General features: G+C 35.7%; 1 protein-coding gene across 5 annotated transcripts in view; it reads left to right on the top strand.

The window, feature by feature from the left end:
* Positions 1 to 18112, top strand: part of KIF21A (kinesin family member 21A) — a 171892-nt gene that overhangs the window by 48301 nt on the left and 105479 nt on the right. The window lies entirely within an intron of this gene.

Here is an 18112-nt window from a genome sequence, read left to right on the forward strand (position 1 = left end):
CAAGTGCTTATTAGAGGACTTTTACACTTGCTGTTCTCTTTTGTCTGTTAACACTCTTCCTCCAGATATCTACATGACTTCTCTTTCTTCAAGCCTTTGCTCAATTGTTACATCAAATATTATTTCACTAATCATGAGACCCTCTCTCACCACTATATATAAAAGAGTAACCTGCTTGCTTCCTCAGCCCTGATGCCCTACTCCCTTTTCTGCTGTAGTTTTTTCCTTTTCACTTATCACCATTGGGACATTATATTTGCTGACTTCCTCCTAACTAGAATCTAAGCTACTTGAGGTTAGATATTTTAATCGGTTTTATTCAGTGTTCTTTTTCCAGTGGTTGGCACATAGTAGTTATTTAATAAGTGTAGTTATTTAATAAGTATTTGTTTAGTAAATAAATGAGTATGGAGCCAAATGATTTTTGGAGCATTCACTTAAAAATAGTGGGATTCTTTTTCTTCTTTAAAAAAATCATATAACCATAAGGAAAAGTTGTGGTTATAAAGGCCATGAAATTACTAACCTGGCTGTCAAGCAACATTTTGCAATATGAGAGAGTTAACAATGTAATAAATATTAACTTTTAAATAATATACAATAACTTTCTTAAATTTATCTGATAGCATAAAGATGATTAACTTTATCATTTTTGAACCTATGTTTACATGATAAATCAACTAAAGAAAAATTTTGCAATAGTTACCATGTATTTCAACAAGTACTTAACGGAGTTTATGCTTTTTCCAAAACAAGTACAAATAGTGGATTTGGTGATTAAAGATTTTATATTCTATATGGGAAAAATTTATCATTAAAGAAATAGCAAAGGACAGTGTATGACAAGATAGAATTCAGAATAAAATGAATTAGAGAGCCAATAAATACATGATGTAGGAGTTCAGAGAAGGAAAAATTCAGTATGGGCTGCTAGGGTGGTCACTGTCTGGACTTTGGAGGATGGATTATATTTGTAGAAAGGGAAAAACATGCTGAAGTTGTACATAGCATAATAAAGAGTTTGAATTGAAGGTTTTAAAATAAGGAGTAACATAATCAGACAAATGTTTTAGAAATACATTGATGTCTGTTGTATGGGAATGTCTCTGAGGAGAGATGATGGCTCCAGCAAGAAAACAATTAAAGAAAATAAAGAAGGCTGTTGTAGCAATTTAAGAGAGATAACAGTGTTTTGTACTCAAATAATGTGGGATATTTTTGTTACCTTTCATTAACATTGTCTGTGAAATTTATAACTCTCCCTTTTTTAACAGGTTTATCATAACCTTCATATAGGTTTCTGTTATTCCCACACATTGTGCAATATTGCGATAATTCATTTTCATGCTTCTATCCTCTACTAGTGTATTGTCATCCTATGCCCCATGCATCTAACTCAGTGTTCAAAAAATGTAGGACAAAGAAATGAGCTTAATGAAATTCTAAGCTGTTTGTTTAACATGGCATGTATCTAAGCTGGTTTCTTTATGAAATTTATCTCTCAGGTTTTTTTAAGATTTCAGTCTTAAACTGAGGGATCATCAGTGACTAACATAAATATGTTAAAATATTTCAGGTGACTGGCACAAAATAAAAACATTAGCATCTTAATAGTGTCTGAAAAGGCATATTCCCCACATTTCAATTCCCTTAAGCAAGTCTGTTCTCCTTCTTATAGTTCATTTATGCATGATTCCATTTCCTTCATCTTGGTTGTAATAATGAGATGAAAACATTCGTGTAGAGAGAGTGCTAAAATCTACAAAACATAAGATTTATTTTTTAAATATAATGGAATAAAGATAAGCATCTTTCACTGAGGAAAAGACTTCTTAGTATTTTGTCTTAGCATTCTTATTCTACTAAAAATGTTTCTTTGATGGCACTGATATATGGAAACCCTTAGGCATAGTAGTTTGGTAAATGCTTAGCATTTCAGAGCAAAGATTAGAGTTGCTGTCTACAAGGAATCTGAGAGGAAGGATAAGAGAACAATGTAAAAAATGTATATTACAAGTGCAAAATATATACATATTTCTTTGGGCTCTTAAGTACCTTCTAATAATTTCATTTTAGTCTCACTGTAATCTGAGTAATAACCAGATTAGATACTACTTACTTTTGTTTGACAGATGAGGAATTGTGGTATTGTCTTCTATTAGAGGTCTGTTTTTCCTTATTTCTTTACATTTCTATGCATGGTCTCTGGTAAAAACTTATCCATGAGGTATCATTTTATCTTAAAAATGGCCAGTTCTTGGCTAACAAGAATCAATGACCCTTCCTCCTTAAGGTGGTTTCTTTAAACATAGATTGTAAATTTCCCAGAGTCTTCTACAGTGCATATTTTGAATAGTGTGTAAAATATTGTTGGCACCGTGGATAAATAAGAATCTGTCAGTTACTTTGAATTTACAGCTAAAATTCCAGTTACAAGAATCCTTTTTAGTTGTTAATTTGACTTGTGGCTAAATAAAAGCACCTTGGGATACAATTTAAAAATCCATCTAATAGTATTATGTTAGATTTGTGTGGGTGACTGCAGGCTGCAGTTGAGGCAGAACTTTGTATGTCATACTCCAAAACTGAGGAATTTCCTCACTTCACCTAACATTGTGTTAAGTCTATAAACTCAGTCTACAGCTATTTATATCATTGTGGGCAGTGTTTGCCGTTAGATTATTTTTCCCACCACTCAAGTTTCTATGGCCATGAGTAAAAGGCTGGGCTGCCCATGGGCCAGTAGATCCCAAATGTTAATTTGCCTTTTTTTTTTTTTTGAGAACTAGGGAAGGTGTACACTTCAGGACAGTCTACCTGGCAGATCTGCAGGAACCTAAATTTCACTTATTCAGCAAATATTTGAGTGACTATAACACAGATGGTCCCCAACTTACAGTGATTTGAATGATTTTTCTACTTTATGATGGGGTGAAATCAGTATGCAGTCAGCAGAAACTGTACTTTATTTTGATCTTTTCCTGGGCTAATAACATGCAGTAGGGTACACTCTTCTGATGTGAGGCAGTGGCATTGCTGCACAGCTCCCAGTCAACCATTTAATCAGAGGAGGGAACAGTTGTTATACTTAGAACAATTCTGTTTTTTACTTTCAGTATAGTATTCAATAATTTACATGAGCTTTTCAATAGTCTTCTATAAAATGGGCTTTGTGTTAGATGCTTTTGCCCAACTGTAGGCTAATATAAGGGCTTCCTAAGGTGGCACAGTGGTAAAGAATCTGCCTGTCAGCACAGAAGATGCAAGAGACATGGATTTGATTCCTGGGTCAGAAAGATCCCCTGGAGTAGGAAATGGTACCCTACTCCAGTATCCTTGCCTGGGAAATCACATGGTCAGAGGAGCCTGGTGGTCTTTAGTCACTGGGGTCCCAAAGGAGTTAGACATGACTTAACAACCAAACAACACCGTAATATGTTAGAGATTATTAAGTGCTATGAAAAAGAGTTGGTTAAAGTGGATTAGCTGTGTTGTTGTTTATTTAGTTGCTAAATCGTGTCTGACTCTTTGTGACTCCACAGACTGTAGCTTAACCAGTTGTCCATGAGATTTTGCAAGCAAAAATACTGGAGTGGGTTGCCATTTCCTTCTCCAGGGGATCTTCTCGACCTAGGGATGGAACCCACATCTCCTGCATTGATAGGTGGATTCTTTACCACCTAGACACCAGGGAAGCCTGTTCTGTCTCTATAGCTTTGCCTTTTCTAGAAATGTTTAATAAAAGGAATCATATCATATTTAGTCTTTTGAGGCTGAGGTGTTTCATTTGTAATATGTTTTTGAGTTTCATTCATTTTGTTGCATGTGTTAATAGTTCATTCCCTTTTATTATAGACTAATAATGTGTTTGCTGTCTATACTGTACTTTATCTCTTCACAATTTGGTTGGATATTTGGATTGTTCTTAAGTTTTAGGCTATTTTGAATAATCCTGCTGTGTATATTTGCACACATCTTTGTATAGACATATGTTTTCATTTTTGGTGGGTAGGTATGTAGGAGTAGAATTACTGGGTCTATGATTAGTGTTTGTTTAATTTTTAAAGGTATTTTCAGTTTTCCAGAGTAGTTTTAATATTTAATATTTCCATGAGCAATACATGAGGATTCCAGTTTTTCTAAATCCTTGTCAACACTTGGTATCCTCTCTTTTTTTAATCACAACTCATCCTGTTGGATATGTAATGGTATCTGTTTGTGGCTTTAATTTATATTTCCCTAGTAACCAAGGAGATGAAGCATCTTTTCATGTGCTTATTGATCATTTGTAGTTCTTCGGAGAAATATCTACTCAGATCCTTTGTCCATTTTTATTTTGGGTTATTTATTTTTGATTTGTAAGAGTTCTTTTTATATTCTGGATATTAGACCCTTATCTGATACATGATTTACAGATATTTTCTCCCATTCTCAAGGTTGTATTTTCACCTTCTTGGTAATTTTCTCTGATGCAAAATGTTTTAAATGTTGATCAAGTCCACTTTATCTACTCTTTTTTTCACTACTTATGCTTTTGGTGTCACATCTAGGACTACATTGCCAAATCTGAGGCTGTGTAGATTTACCTCTATGTGTTTATTGTTCATTCATATATATTCCCAAAGGATAAACTTCTAGAAAAGAAAAAAGCCAGATGACTAGTCTATATAAACAGTAGTTCCTACTTTTCAGTTATCTGATATCTCCAGTCTAGGATTGTCTTTCCTTGTCGTTGCACCACTCTATATCCTGAGTTTGAATTGAAAATTTTTCTCAGAACTCCTCTCAAATTTATTTTTTGCAGTTAACCAACTCTTAGGTTGATTTCAGTAGTTAAAATACATTGAAGTTAGATACTCCTCAGACAGCATGTTCTCAACTTTTCAGCTGCTAGACTTTTTGTCTCTTTTGAAGATTCAGCTAACTTTCTATATAGATTGATTTATCTAATGAGGAGAGGTCTTATCCTGTGGTTCCTCTGCTCAGACTTTCCTGCATCTGTATTTGCCGATATATATTTACAGATTATGTATACAGGTTGAAATCACTTAATATTCTTTTTCACCAATATTGTATCAGTAGAGGGTTTCCGTGGTGGCTCAGATGGTAAAGAATCCGCCTGCAATACGGGAGAGCTGGGTTCGATCCCTGAGTTGGGAAGATCCCTTGGAGGAGGGCATGGCAACCCTCTCCAGTATTCTTGCCAGGAGAATTCCATGAACAGAGGAGCCTGGCAGGCTACAGTCTATGGGATCGCAAAGAGTTGGACACAACTGAGTGACTAAGCACAACACTATCAGTAGATGGTTACTTGATGTGGAGTCATATCATATGATATCATTTGCCACGTTTCCTTTCATGGTAAGCAGAATAATATCAAGCCCCCTTCCCCAATCCAATCAAATGATTAAGTCTTAATCCCCAGAACTTGTGAATGTTGCATAGCATGGCAAAGGGAAATTAAAGTAGCAGATGGAATATTTAGGTTGCTAATCAGCTAATCTTAAAATGGGCAGGTTAAACTGTATTATTTGAATGGGCCCAATGGGTCCTTAAATAGGGAAAAGAGAGACAGAAGAAGTCAGGTGGTGTGATAAGAAGAAATTAACCTCTGCTGCTGGCTTTGAGCATGGAGGAAGATGACAATGAGTCAATGAATGTGAGTGGCCCTTGAATTTAAAAAGGCCAAGGTAACAGATTCTCCCCTAGAGCCACCAGAATGCCCTGTCCAGTGATACTGATTTTCGATTTTTGAATGATAAAACTATAAGATTATAATTTTTTATGTGCATGAACATGATCTTTTATTTTTTATTGGAATATAGTTGACTTACAATATTTGTTAGTTTAAGGTGTACAGCACAGTAATTCTGTTTTCCTTCAGAGATTATATTCCATACAGGTTATTACAAGATATTGGGTATATTTCACTGTGTTATGCAGTAAATCTTCTTGCTTATCTATTTTATGTATAGTAGTTTGTATCTGTTAATCTCGTATTCCCAATTTGTCCTTTCCCCTCTTCCTTCCCCCTTTGGTAACCATAAATTTGTTTTCTATGTCTGTGAGTCTATTTCTATTCTATCTATCTATCTATCTATCTATATATATATATAACTTCATTTTTATTACTTTTTAGTTTCCCCATGTAACTGATATCATATAATATTTGTCTTTCTCTAACTTATTTTTACTAAGCATTATATTCTCTAGGTCCATCCATATTGCTGCAAATGGCAAAATTTAATTCCTTTTTATGGCTGAGTAGTCGGACACGACTGAGCGACTAAACTGAACTGAATATTCCAGAGCATGTGTGTGAGTGTGAATGTGTGTCACGTCTTCTTAAGCATGTAGATTGCTTCCATGTCTTGGTTTTGGAAATTGTGCTGCAGTAACATTGACATGCATTTATCTTTGATCACATGATAGTTCTTTATTTAATTTTAATTTTTTAAATTATGAACATATGATAACACATTTACAGCAGACTTGGAAAGTACAGAGCAAACATATAGTTCCACTATATATTAAATTTTTTAAGTAGATAAACTAAGATTTTTAGTCAGAGTTTCAATATCAAACTCTAAAAAATTAATAGAATAAATATACAGAGAAGTAGAAGGATATAGTAGACCTAAAAATCATTGTGAGCTAATTCAACATAATTAAGATTTGTACAGTTTTCACACAACAGTAGGATACAAATTCTATTCAAGTGCCCAAAGACTGTAAACTAGGAGACACTGGGACATATCCAGGGACATAAAAACAAGGTGCAAAAATTTCATGATCTAAAGGTATTGAAATCATGCAGAGTCTGTTCTGTTATCACCGTGGAATTGTGTTAGAAATTAATATCAAAAGATATTTGAAAATAAGCCACATATTTTCACGTACAATGTGACATTTACCAATAGAGATCTTCAACTTAGCCATCAAAAACCTTAATAAAGTTAGACTGAAAAAAAAAAAAGAGAGAGTGCTTTCATAGAAGAAAGCATTTAAATGACCAATGAGTATCAAACTGAGAAATTAATATTAAAGATACCTTAAACAAAAGCTGGGGATTTGGAAATTAAATGTCCACTATTAAATGATAGGTGTGTCTAAGAAGCCATAACAAGGAAAATTAGAAAATAATTGTAATAGGATAAAAATGAAAAGAGAATTTACCAGAATTTGTTGCATGCAGCTGAAATTGCTCAGTGCAACTAAACACAATGTGAGGTCCTATGAAAACAAATAATGGACATAGCATAAAACGTTGTGAAATTTGAATAGTTAATAAATAATACTGTTGGTGTTCAGTTGCTCAGTTGTGCCTGGCTCTGTGCGACCCCATGGACTGAAGGATGCCGGGCTTCCCTGTCCTTCACTATCTCCCAGAGTTTGCTCAAACTCATGTCCATTGAGTCAATGATGTCATCCAACTGTCTCATCCTCTGTTGTCCCCTTCTTCTCCTGCCCTCAATCTTTCCCAGCATCAGTCTTTTCCAATGAGTTGGCTCTTCAAATTAGGTGGCCAAAGTATTGGATCTCCAGCATCAGTCCTTCCAATGAATATGCAGCATTGATTTCCTTTAGGATTTACTGGTTTTATCTCCTTGCAGTCCAAGGAACTCTCAAGAGTCTCCTCCTACACCACAGTTCGAAAGCATCACTTCCTTGGTGCTCAGCCTTCTTTATGGTCCAATTCATACATCTGTACATGAAAGTGAAAGAAAGTCAAAGTGAAGTCGCTCAATCGTATCCAACTCTTTGCGACCACATGGACTGTAGCCTACCAGGCTCCTTCATCCATGGGATTTTCCAGGCAAGAGTACTGGAGTGAGTTGCCATTTCCTTCTCCAGGGGATCTTCCCAACCTGGGGATCGAACCTGGGTCTCCCGCATCGCAGGCAGACGCTTTACCGTCTGAGCTACCAAGGAAGTACATGACTGCTCATCTCATAGCATTTACTATACGGACCTTTGTCAGCAAAGTGATGTATCTTCTTTTTAATATGCTGTCTAGGTTGGTCATAGCTTTTCTTCCAAGGAGCAAGTGTCTTTTAATTTCGTGGCCACAGTCACCATCTGCAGTGAGTTTGGAGCCCAAGAAAATAAAGTCTGTCACTGTTGCCATTGTTTCCCCATCTGTTTGCTGTGAAGTGTTCGGACTAGATGCCATGAACTCTGTTTTTTGAATGTTGAGTTTTAGGCCAGATTTCTCACTCTCTTCTTTCACTTTCATCAAGAAGCTCTTTAGTTCCTTTTCATTTCTGCCGTTAGGGTGGTGTCAACTGCGTATCCGAGATTATTGAGATTTCTCCCTACAATGTAGATTCCAGCTTGAGCTTCGTGCAGCCTGGCATTTTAATGATGTACTCTGCATATAAGTTAAATAAGCAGGGTGACAATTACAGCCCTGATGTACTCCTTTCCCAATTTTGAACCAAGTCTCATTCTAACAGTTGCTTCTTGACCTGCATACAAGTTCCTCAGGAGGCAGTTAAGGAGGTCTGGTATTCCCATCTCTTTAAAAATTTTCCGATTTGTTGTGGTCCACAAAGTCAGGCCAAAGCAATTTGATCTCTCGTTCCTGTGCCTTTTCTAAATCCAGCTTGAACATCTAGAAGTTCTCAGTTCATGTGCTGTTGAAGCCTAGCTTGAAGGATTTTGAGTATTACCTTGCTAGCATGTGAAATGAGCGCAACTGTATGGTACTTTGAACATTCTTTGGCATTGCCTTTCTTTGGGATTGGAATGAAAACTGATCTTTTCCAGTCCCATGGCCACAGCTGAGTTTTCCAAATTTGCTAGCATATTGAGTGTAGCACTTTGACAGCATCATCTTTTAGGATTTGAAATAGCTCAGCTTGAATTCTATCACCTCCACTAACTTTGTTCGCAGTAATGCTTCCTAAAGCCCACTTGATTTCACACTCCAGAATGTCTGACTTTAGATGAGTAATCATACCATTGTTGTTATCCATGTCATTAAGACCTTTTTTGTACAGTTATTCTGTGTATTCTTACCACCTCTTCTTAATCTCTTTTGCTTCTGTTAGGTTCATACCATTTCTGTCCTTTATTGTGCCCATCTTTGTGTGAAATGTTCCCTTGATATCTCTAATTTTCTTGAAGAGATCTCTAGTTTTTTCATTCGATTGTTTTCCTCTATTTCTTTGCATTGTTCACTTAAGAAGGCTTTCTCATTTCTCCTTGCTATTCTTTGGAACTCTGCATTCAGATGAGTATGTCTTTCATTTTCTCATTTGCCTTTTGCTTCGCTTCTTTTCTCAGCTGTTTGTAAGCCTCCTCTGGCAATCATTTTGGTTATTGCATTTCTTTTCTTAGGGATGGTTTTGGTCACTTGTTAATTAATTTTATTTTATTTTATTTTTACAATTTAGTATTTCTTTATAGTCTCAGAGTTGGATTCGAAATTTCAACCCTCATTCAATTTTTTTTTTAAATCACAAAGGTATTAATTTTCTAGTTTCTTTAGCAGTAACACTAGGTGTGAAAATACATGGAAGTATATCAAATTTTTTAGTGAATATAAATTAGAAATGTAGCATTCTATTCATACTAACTCAAACAGGTGGAATCAAAATGTCATAAAGTTTTTTAGCTAGGCAAACATTTATAAATTTTTTTACTATATATATATATATATTTATACACACACATATATATATAGAAAAGCTTTCTACAGGTTTGAGAAAAACTTGATTAGGAACAACAACAACAAAACAACAAAAAGAGATGGAGAAGTTAAAAATCATGAAGTAAATGAAATGGGAGCACTGATTATGAAATAGAAAAAAGGAAACAAACTAGATAAAAGTAAAAGATCATCATATAGTCCCATTGTTTTTAAACATGGCTGCTCATTAGAAACACATCTGGAACTCTGGAGAATTGTAGCAATATCTGGGCATTTCTGTTTTTCAAAAAATTCCAAGATAATTCTGTTTTGCCTCTGGATTTTTAAATAGTGACTACAATTTTTTAAATTAAATGATAGTTTTAATTAAATAATAGAGTTCTATTATTCTCCGTTGATCGTTCATGATAGAATGGTATTTAGTGAATAATAATTACATAATCACAGTAGTAAACGATGTTTATCAGTTTTCACAATCAGTTCAGTTCAGTTCAGTTCAGTAGCTCAGTCATGTCTGACTCTCTACGACCCCATGAATCGCAGCATGTCAGGCCTCCCTGTGCATCACCAACTCCCAGAGTTTACTCAAACAATAGCCAGACAAAAAATAAAAGATAATTACAATTGCAAGCCATAGTGGAAACATGGTTAACCTAACAATATAAAATAATTACATACAATTTGGGGGGTTCAGAGGAGATGCTGTGAGTAGAAGTGCAAACCTGCACATGTTCTCATCCATGCAACCAGTCTGTATATTTTGGTTGGTGCATTTGGTTCATTATAGTTAAGGTAATTATTGATATATATGATCCTGTTAACATTTTCTTAATTTTTTTGTGTATGTCTTTTCCTTCTCTGTGTTTCCTGCCTAGAGAAATTACTTAAGTATTCATTGTAAAGCTCATTTGGTGGTGCTAAATTCTCTTAACTTTTGCTTGTCTGGATAGCTTTTGATTTCTCCATCAAATCTGAATGAGAATCTTCCTGGGTAGAATATTCTTGAGTGTAGGTTCTTCCCTCTCATCACTTTAAATATATCATGCCATTCCCTGCTGGCTTGTAGAGTTTCTGTTGAAAAATCAGCTGATAACTTTATGGGAATTCCCTTGTATGTTATTTGTTGTTTTTCGCTTGTTGCTTTTAATATTTTATCTTTAATTTTCATCGTTTTGATTATTGTGTGTCTTGGTGTTTTCCTCTTTGGGTTTATGCTGCTTGGGACTCTCAGTGCTTCCTGGATTGGTTGAATATTTTCTTTGCCATGTTAGGGAACTTTTCAGCTATTATCTCATTAAATATTTTCTCAGGTCCTTTCTCTCTCTCTTCTCCTTCTGGGCCTCTATAGGGTGAATGCTGGTGTGTTTAATATTGTCCCAAAGGTCTCTTCATTTTTCTTTTCATTCTTTTTTCTAAATTCTGTTCTGTGGCAGTGATTTCCACTGTTCTGTCCTCCAGATCACTTTTCTGATCTTTTTAATCGGTTAATCTGCTATTGTTTCCTTCTAGTTTATTATTCATTTCTGTATGTTTGTTCTTTAGTTCTTCTAGATCTCTGGTAAACATTTCTTGCATCTTCTCTGTTCTTTTCTGAGATACTGAATCAACTTCACTATCATTATTCTGAATTCTTATTCTGAAAGATTATATATCTCCACTTCATTTAGTTGTTTTTCTGGGGTTTTATATTGTCCCTTCATCTGAGACATAATTCTCTGCTCTGTCATCCTGATTAACTTTCTGTGATGTAGCTTTTGTTCTAGCCACTGTGGAATTATTGTTCTTCTTACTTCTGTCTGCCCTCTGGAAGATGAGGCTAAAAGGCTTGTATAAGCCTCCTAATGGGGTGGGACTGGTGGTAGGAAAATCTAGGTCTTGTTCTGGTGGGCAGAGCTGTGCTCAGTAAAACTTTAACCCAATTTTCCACTGAAGGGTTAGGTTGTGCTCCTTCCTATTAGTTGTTTGGCCTGAGTTGACCCGGCCCTGGGGGCTACGGGCTCTATGGTAGTATTAATGATGACCTCCAAGAGAATTTATGCCAAGGAACCCCTTCTAGGACTGATGCTGCCAATGTCTTGATCCCCATGGTGAGCCATTGCCAACCCACACCTCCACAGGAGAACCTCCAACACTAGTAGGTAGGTCTGGTTCATTCTCCTGTAGGGTCACTGCTCCTTTCCCCTGGGTCTTTGCACACTCAAGATTTTGTTTGTGCCCTCCAATAGTGTAGTCTCTATTTCTCCCAGTCCTGCGTGAGTCCTGTAATCAAATCCCACTGGACTTCAAAGTCATATTCCTTGGGTATTCCCAGTCCGTTTGTCAGATCCCCAGGCTGAGAAGCCTGACATGAGGTTCAGAACCTTCACAGCTATGGGAGAACTTCTTTGGTATTATTGTTCTCCAGGTCATGGGTTGCCCACCCGCTGGGTATGTGATTTGATTTTATCATGTTTGTGCCTCTCCTTCCATCTTGTTGTGGCTTCTTCTTTGTCTTTGGACTTTGAGTATCTTTTTTTGGTGGATTCCAGCATCCTGCTGTTAATGATTGTTTAACAGCTAGTTGCAATTTATTGCTCTTGCAGGAGGGGATGAGCAATAGTTCTATTTTTACTTTTTTAAGGAAATTCCCAAGTATGTGAGAGTTTTCCTTTTCATCATAGGGGACTGGAATGCAAAAGTAGGAAGTCAAGAGATACCTGGAGTAACAGGCAAATTTGGTCTTGGAATGCAAAATGAAACAGGGCAAAGGCTAATAGAGTTTTGCTAAGAGAATGTGCTGGTCATAGCAAACATCCTCTTTCAACAACACAAGAGATGATTCTACACATGGATATCACCAGATGGTAAATAGCGAAATCAGATTGATTATATTCTTTGCAGCCAAAGATGGAGAAGCTCTATACAGTCAGCAAAAACAAGACCAGGAGCTGACTGTGGCTCAGATCATAAACTCCTTATTGCCAAATTCAGAGAAAGTAGGGAAACCCAATGTAGGCATTCAGGTGTGACCTAAATCAAGTCCTTTGTGATTATACAGTGGAAGTGACAAATAGATTCAAGGGATTAGATCTGATAGATTGCCTGTAGAACTATGGACAGAGGTTTATAACATTGTACAGGAGGCCATGATCAAAACCATCCCCAAGAAAAAGAAATGCAAAAAGGCAAAATGTTTGTCTGAGGAGGCCTTACAAATAGCTGAGAAAAGAAGAGAAGAAAAAGGCAAAGGAGAAAAGGAAAGATATACCTATCTGAATGCAGAGTTCCAAAGAATTCCAAGGAGAGATAAGAAGGCCTTCATAAGTTAACAATGCAAAGACATAGAGTAAAACAGTAGAATGGGAAAGACTAGAAATCTCTTCAAGAAAATTAGATACCAAAGGAACATTTCATGTGACAATGGGCCCAATAAAGGACAGAAGTGGTATGGACCTAACAGAAGCAGAGGATATTAAAAAGAGGTGGCAAGGATACACAGAGTGTGAAGTCGCGCAGTCGTGTCCAACTCTTGGCAACCGCATGGACTGTATAGCCTGCCAGGCTTCTCTGTCCATGGGAATTTCCAGGCAAGCAAATGGAGTGGCTTGCCATTTCCTTCTCCAGGATACACAGAAGGACTGTAAAATAATGATCTTAATGACCCAGATAACCATGATGGCGTGATCACTCACCTAGAGCCAGATATCTTGGAGTCAAATGGACCTTAGGAAATATCAGTACAAACAAAGTTAGTGAAGGTGATGGAATTCCAGCTGACCTATTTCAAATCCTAAAAGATGATGCTGTGAAAGTGCTGCAGTCAATATACCAGCAAATATGGAAAACTCAGCAGTGGCCACAGGACTGGAAAAGGTCAGTTTTCATCCCAATCTCAAAGAAAGGCAGTGCCAAACAATGCTCAAACTACCACACAGTTGCATTCTTCTCACACTCTAGCAAAGTAATTCTCAAAATTCTCCAAGCTACACTTCAACAGTACATGAACCAAGAACTTCCAGATTTCTAGCTGGATTTAGAAAAGGCAGAGGAACCAGAGATCAAATTGCCAACATCCATTGGATCATAGAAAAAGCAAGAGACTTCCAGAAAAACACCTACTTCCGCTTCATTGACTACGCTAATGCCTCTCACTGCATGGATCACAACAAACTTTGGAAAATTCTTAAAGATATGGGAATACCAGGCCACCTTATCTGCTCCTGAGAAATCTGTATGCAGGTCAATAAGCAACAGTTATAACTGGACATGGAACAATGGAATGGTTCAAAATTGGGAAAGGAGTATGTTAAGGCTGGATATTGTCACCCTGTCATTATTTAGCTTATATGCAGTGTGAAATGCCATGCTGGATGAAGCACAAGCTGGAATCATGACTGCTGGGAGAAACATCAATATTCTCAGATATGCCGATGACAGCACTGTTATGGCATAAAGTGAAGAGGAACTAAAGAGACTTTTGATGAAGGGGAAAGAGGAGAGTGAAAAATTTGGCTTAAAACTCAACATTCCAAACATGAAGATCATGGCATCCAGTCCAATCCCCTCATGGAAATTAGATGGGAAACAATAGAAACAGTGAGGGATTTTATTTTTAAGGTTCCAAAATCACTGCACATGGTGACTGCATCCATGAAATTAAACGACGTTTGCTCCTTGGAAGAGAAGCTATGACAAACCTAAGAAACATATTAAAAAGCAGAGACATTATTTTGCTAACAAAGGTCCTTATATTCAAAGCTATGGTTTTTCAGGTAGTCATGTATGGATATAAGAGTTGTACCATAAAGAAGGCTGAGCACCAAATAATTGATGCTTTTTAGTGTTGCAGAAGTCTCTTGAGAGTTCCTTGGATTGCAAGGAGATCAAACCAGTCAATCCCAAAGAAAATCAGTCCTGAATATTCATTGGAAGGACTGATGCTGAAGCTGAAGCTCCAATATTTTGGCCACCTCATGTGAAGCATAGACTGATTAGAAAAGACCCTGATTCTGGGAAAGATTGAAGGCAGGAGGAGAATGGATTGACAGAGGATGAAATGGTTGGATGGTATTACCGACTCAATACACATGAGTTTGAGCAAGCTCCGAGAGACAGTGAGGGACTGGGAAGCCTGGCATGCTGCAGTCCATGGCGTCGTGGAGTCAGACATGGCTGAGTGACTGAACAATAGCAAAGGAAATGCCATGCTTTTTCCACAGTGGCTACATAATTTTACCTTCCCACCAACATCCTCTCTAGCACTTATTATTTGTAACTTTTTGATGATAGACCATTCTGACTGTTGTGAAGTAATTCGTGGTTCTCATTTGCATTTATCTAGTAATAATGATATTGAGCATCTTTTCATATTCTTATTAGCCATCTATATGTCTTCTTTTGTAAAATATCTAGTCAAAAGTTCTGACCATTTTTTATTTAATTGTTTGTTTTTGGTATTAGTTTTATAAGCTCTTTGAATATTTTGTATATTAACCACTATTTTTTTCCATCATTTGCAAATATTTTATCCTATTACATAGGTTAACTGTTCATTATTTCCTTTGTTGTGTAAAAGTTTTTAAGTTTGATTAGGTCCCATTTGTTTATTTTGCTTTTATTTGTTTTGCCTTGTGAGACTGATGTAAGAAAATATTGCTACTGTTTATGTCAAAGATTGCTTTGCATATGTTCTCTTCTAGAATTAGGTCTTTAAACCATTTTGCATTTATTGTTGTATTTTATTATTTTATACATATCTCTCTAAATTTCTCAGCATCACTTATGGAGGAGACTTTTTTTCATTTTATATTCTTGCTTTTTTTTTCATAGATTATTTGATCATAGGTATGTGGACTTCTTTCTGGGCTTTTGTCTCTATTCTTTTGGTCTATGTGTCTGTTTTTGTGCCAGTACCACACTGTTTTGATTACTGTAGTTTTGTAGTATAATCTTGAGTTCTGGCAGTATTATAGTCCAGCTTTGTTCTGTTTTCTCAGGGTTGCTTTGACAATTCTGGGTCTGTAGTTATTCCATACCAACTTTAGGATTATTTTTTTTCTAGTTGTGTGAAAATTGTTATAGGTATTTTGATAGGAATTGCATTACATCTGTAGATTGCCTTGAATAGTATGGCCATTTTAACCATATTCCAGGCAAGGAGCCTGGGGTATGTTTTCAGTTTTTGTTATCATGTTCAATTTCCTTTATCAATATAACTTACAGGGTATAGTTATTTCACCTCCTTTGGTAAATTTATTCCTAGTTATTTTCATTTATATTTTGCTTAAATTTTAAACTTTTTTTTCTTTCTGATATTTAATTGTTAATGTATAGAAACACTACAGAGTTCTGTATATTAATCTTGCTATTTTGCTGAAGTCATTTATTCATTCTAGTATTTTTTGTGTATAAACTTTAAGGTTTTCTATATAAAGTGTCCTGTCATGTACAAGCAGTCACAGATTTACTTCTTCTCTTTCAATTTGGATATATTTTATTTTTCTTGTCTGAGTACTGTGGTCATTGTAGTACTCTGTCAAATAGTAGTGGTTTGAGTGGCCATCCTTATCTTGTTCCTGAATTTAGTGTGAAGGCTTTCAGCTTTTCACCACTGAGAGTAATGTTTGCTGTGTGTTTCTTGTAAATGGCATTTGTCATGTTGAGATATGTTCCCTCTGTCCCTGTTTTGAGGAGACTTTTTATCATGAATGAGTATTGAGTTTTGTCAAATGCAATTTCTACATATATTGAGAAAATCATGTGGTATTTTTTTCTTTCCTTTTGTTAATGTGGTGTCTCACATGGGTTGATTCGCATATTTAGAACCATCTTTGTGACCCTGGAATAAATTCAGCATGATCATAGTGTGTGATGCTTTTTATGTATTGTTGGATAACTTTTGCTAATATTTGTTGAGGATTTTTACATCTATAATCATCAAAGATATTGGTTTGTAATTTTCTCTTTTGTATTGTCTTAGTCTCTTGTTTACATCAGAATAATGCAGGCCTCATCAAATTAATTGGATGTGTTCCCTTATTTCATTCTCTGTGATAGTTTGAAAAAAACAACTTTATCCTTTTAAATGTGTTGAGGCTTGTGTTATGACCTAGGATGTAGTCTCTACTAGAGAATGTTCCATGTGAGCTTGAAAACAATTTGTATTTTCCTTTTGGAGGGATGTAGTGTCCTGTAGGTACCAAGTAAGTCCAGCTGCTCTGTTGTGTCATTTCAGACCCCTGCTGCCTTATGATTTTCTGTCTGGATGATACATCCATTGACATCACTGGGATGGTAAAGTTTCCTTCTATTATTGTATTATTGTCAATGTCTCTTTATGTTAGTATTTGTTTTACATATTTAGGTGCTCCTGTATTGGATGTATATATGTTAATGAATTTAATACCTACTTTTTGTATTGATTCCTTTATTATTATTATAAAATACCCTTCATTGTCTTTCTTTAAGGCCTGTGTTTTAAAGTATATTTTATCTGATATAGGTATTGCTACCCCCACTTTCTTGTCAATGTCTGTTTGCATAAAATATCTTTTTCCATCCCCTCACTTCCAGTGTTGTGTGTGTCTTTCACCCTGAGATGAGTCTCTTATAGGCAGCATATTACAGGATCTTTTTTTTTTTCCATCCAATTTGCCACCCTATGTCTTTTGATCAGAGCATTCAGTCCGTTGACATTGAAGTAATTATTGATATGTATGTACTTATTGCCATCATTTCCCTTGTTTTCCAGTTGATTTTGCAGTTCTCCTTTCTTCTTTTTGTTTTTCCTTTTGCAGTGTGATGATTTTCTTTTGTAGTATATTTGCGTTCCTTTCTTTTGGTTTTTGTGAATCTGTTGTAGGTTTTATTTATGGTTACCATGGGGGTTCATGTATATTGACCCATAACTATATCTACTTGCTTCAAAATGATAATCACTCAAATCCAAACAAATTCTAAAAGAGCTTCCCCCACATTTTGTGATTTTGATGTCTTAGTTTACATCTTCATGCCTGTCTTTTTACTGTCTATTGTAGTTATAATTGCTTTTATACTTTTTTGTTTTCTAATCTACAGACTGAATTATGCGATCTTTAATCATTGCTATATATTTGCCTTTCTTAATGAGATTTCCCACTTCCTATAGATTCTTGCTTCTTTTCCATTTAGAGAAAACCCTTCAACATTTCTTTTAGGGTAGGTTTAGTATTGCTGAATTCTTTTTGTTATTGCTTGTCTGAAAAATCCTTTATCTCTCTTATTCTAAATGATAATCCTGCTGGGTGGAATATCCTAGATTGCATTTTTTATTTTTCAGGATTTTGAATATATCATGCCACTGCCATGTGGCCTGCAAATTTTCTGCAGAGAAATCTGCTGTTAGCTTTAAAATGTTTCTTTTGTAAATGATTCTTTTTTTTTTTTCTTGCTGCCGTTAGAATCTTCTCTTTAAATTTTGCCAGTTTAATTATGATAAAT

This window comes from Giraffa tippelskirchi, chromosome 4 (assembly GCF_054371585.1).
Source record: "Giraffa tippelskirchi isolate mGirTip1 chromosome 4, T2T-mGirTip1v1.2.pri, whole genome shotgun sequence".
Taxonomy (NCBI): domain Eukaryota; kingdom Metazoa; phylum Chordata; class Mammalia; order Artiodactyla; family Giraffidae; genus Giraffa; species Giraffa tippelskirchi.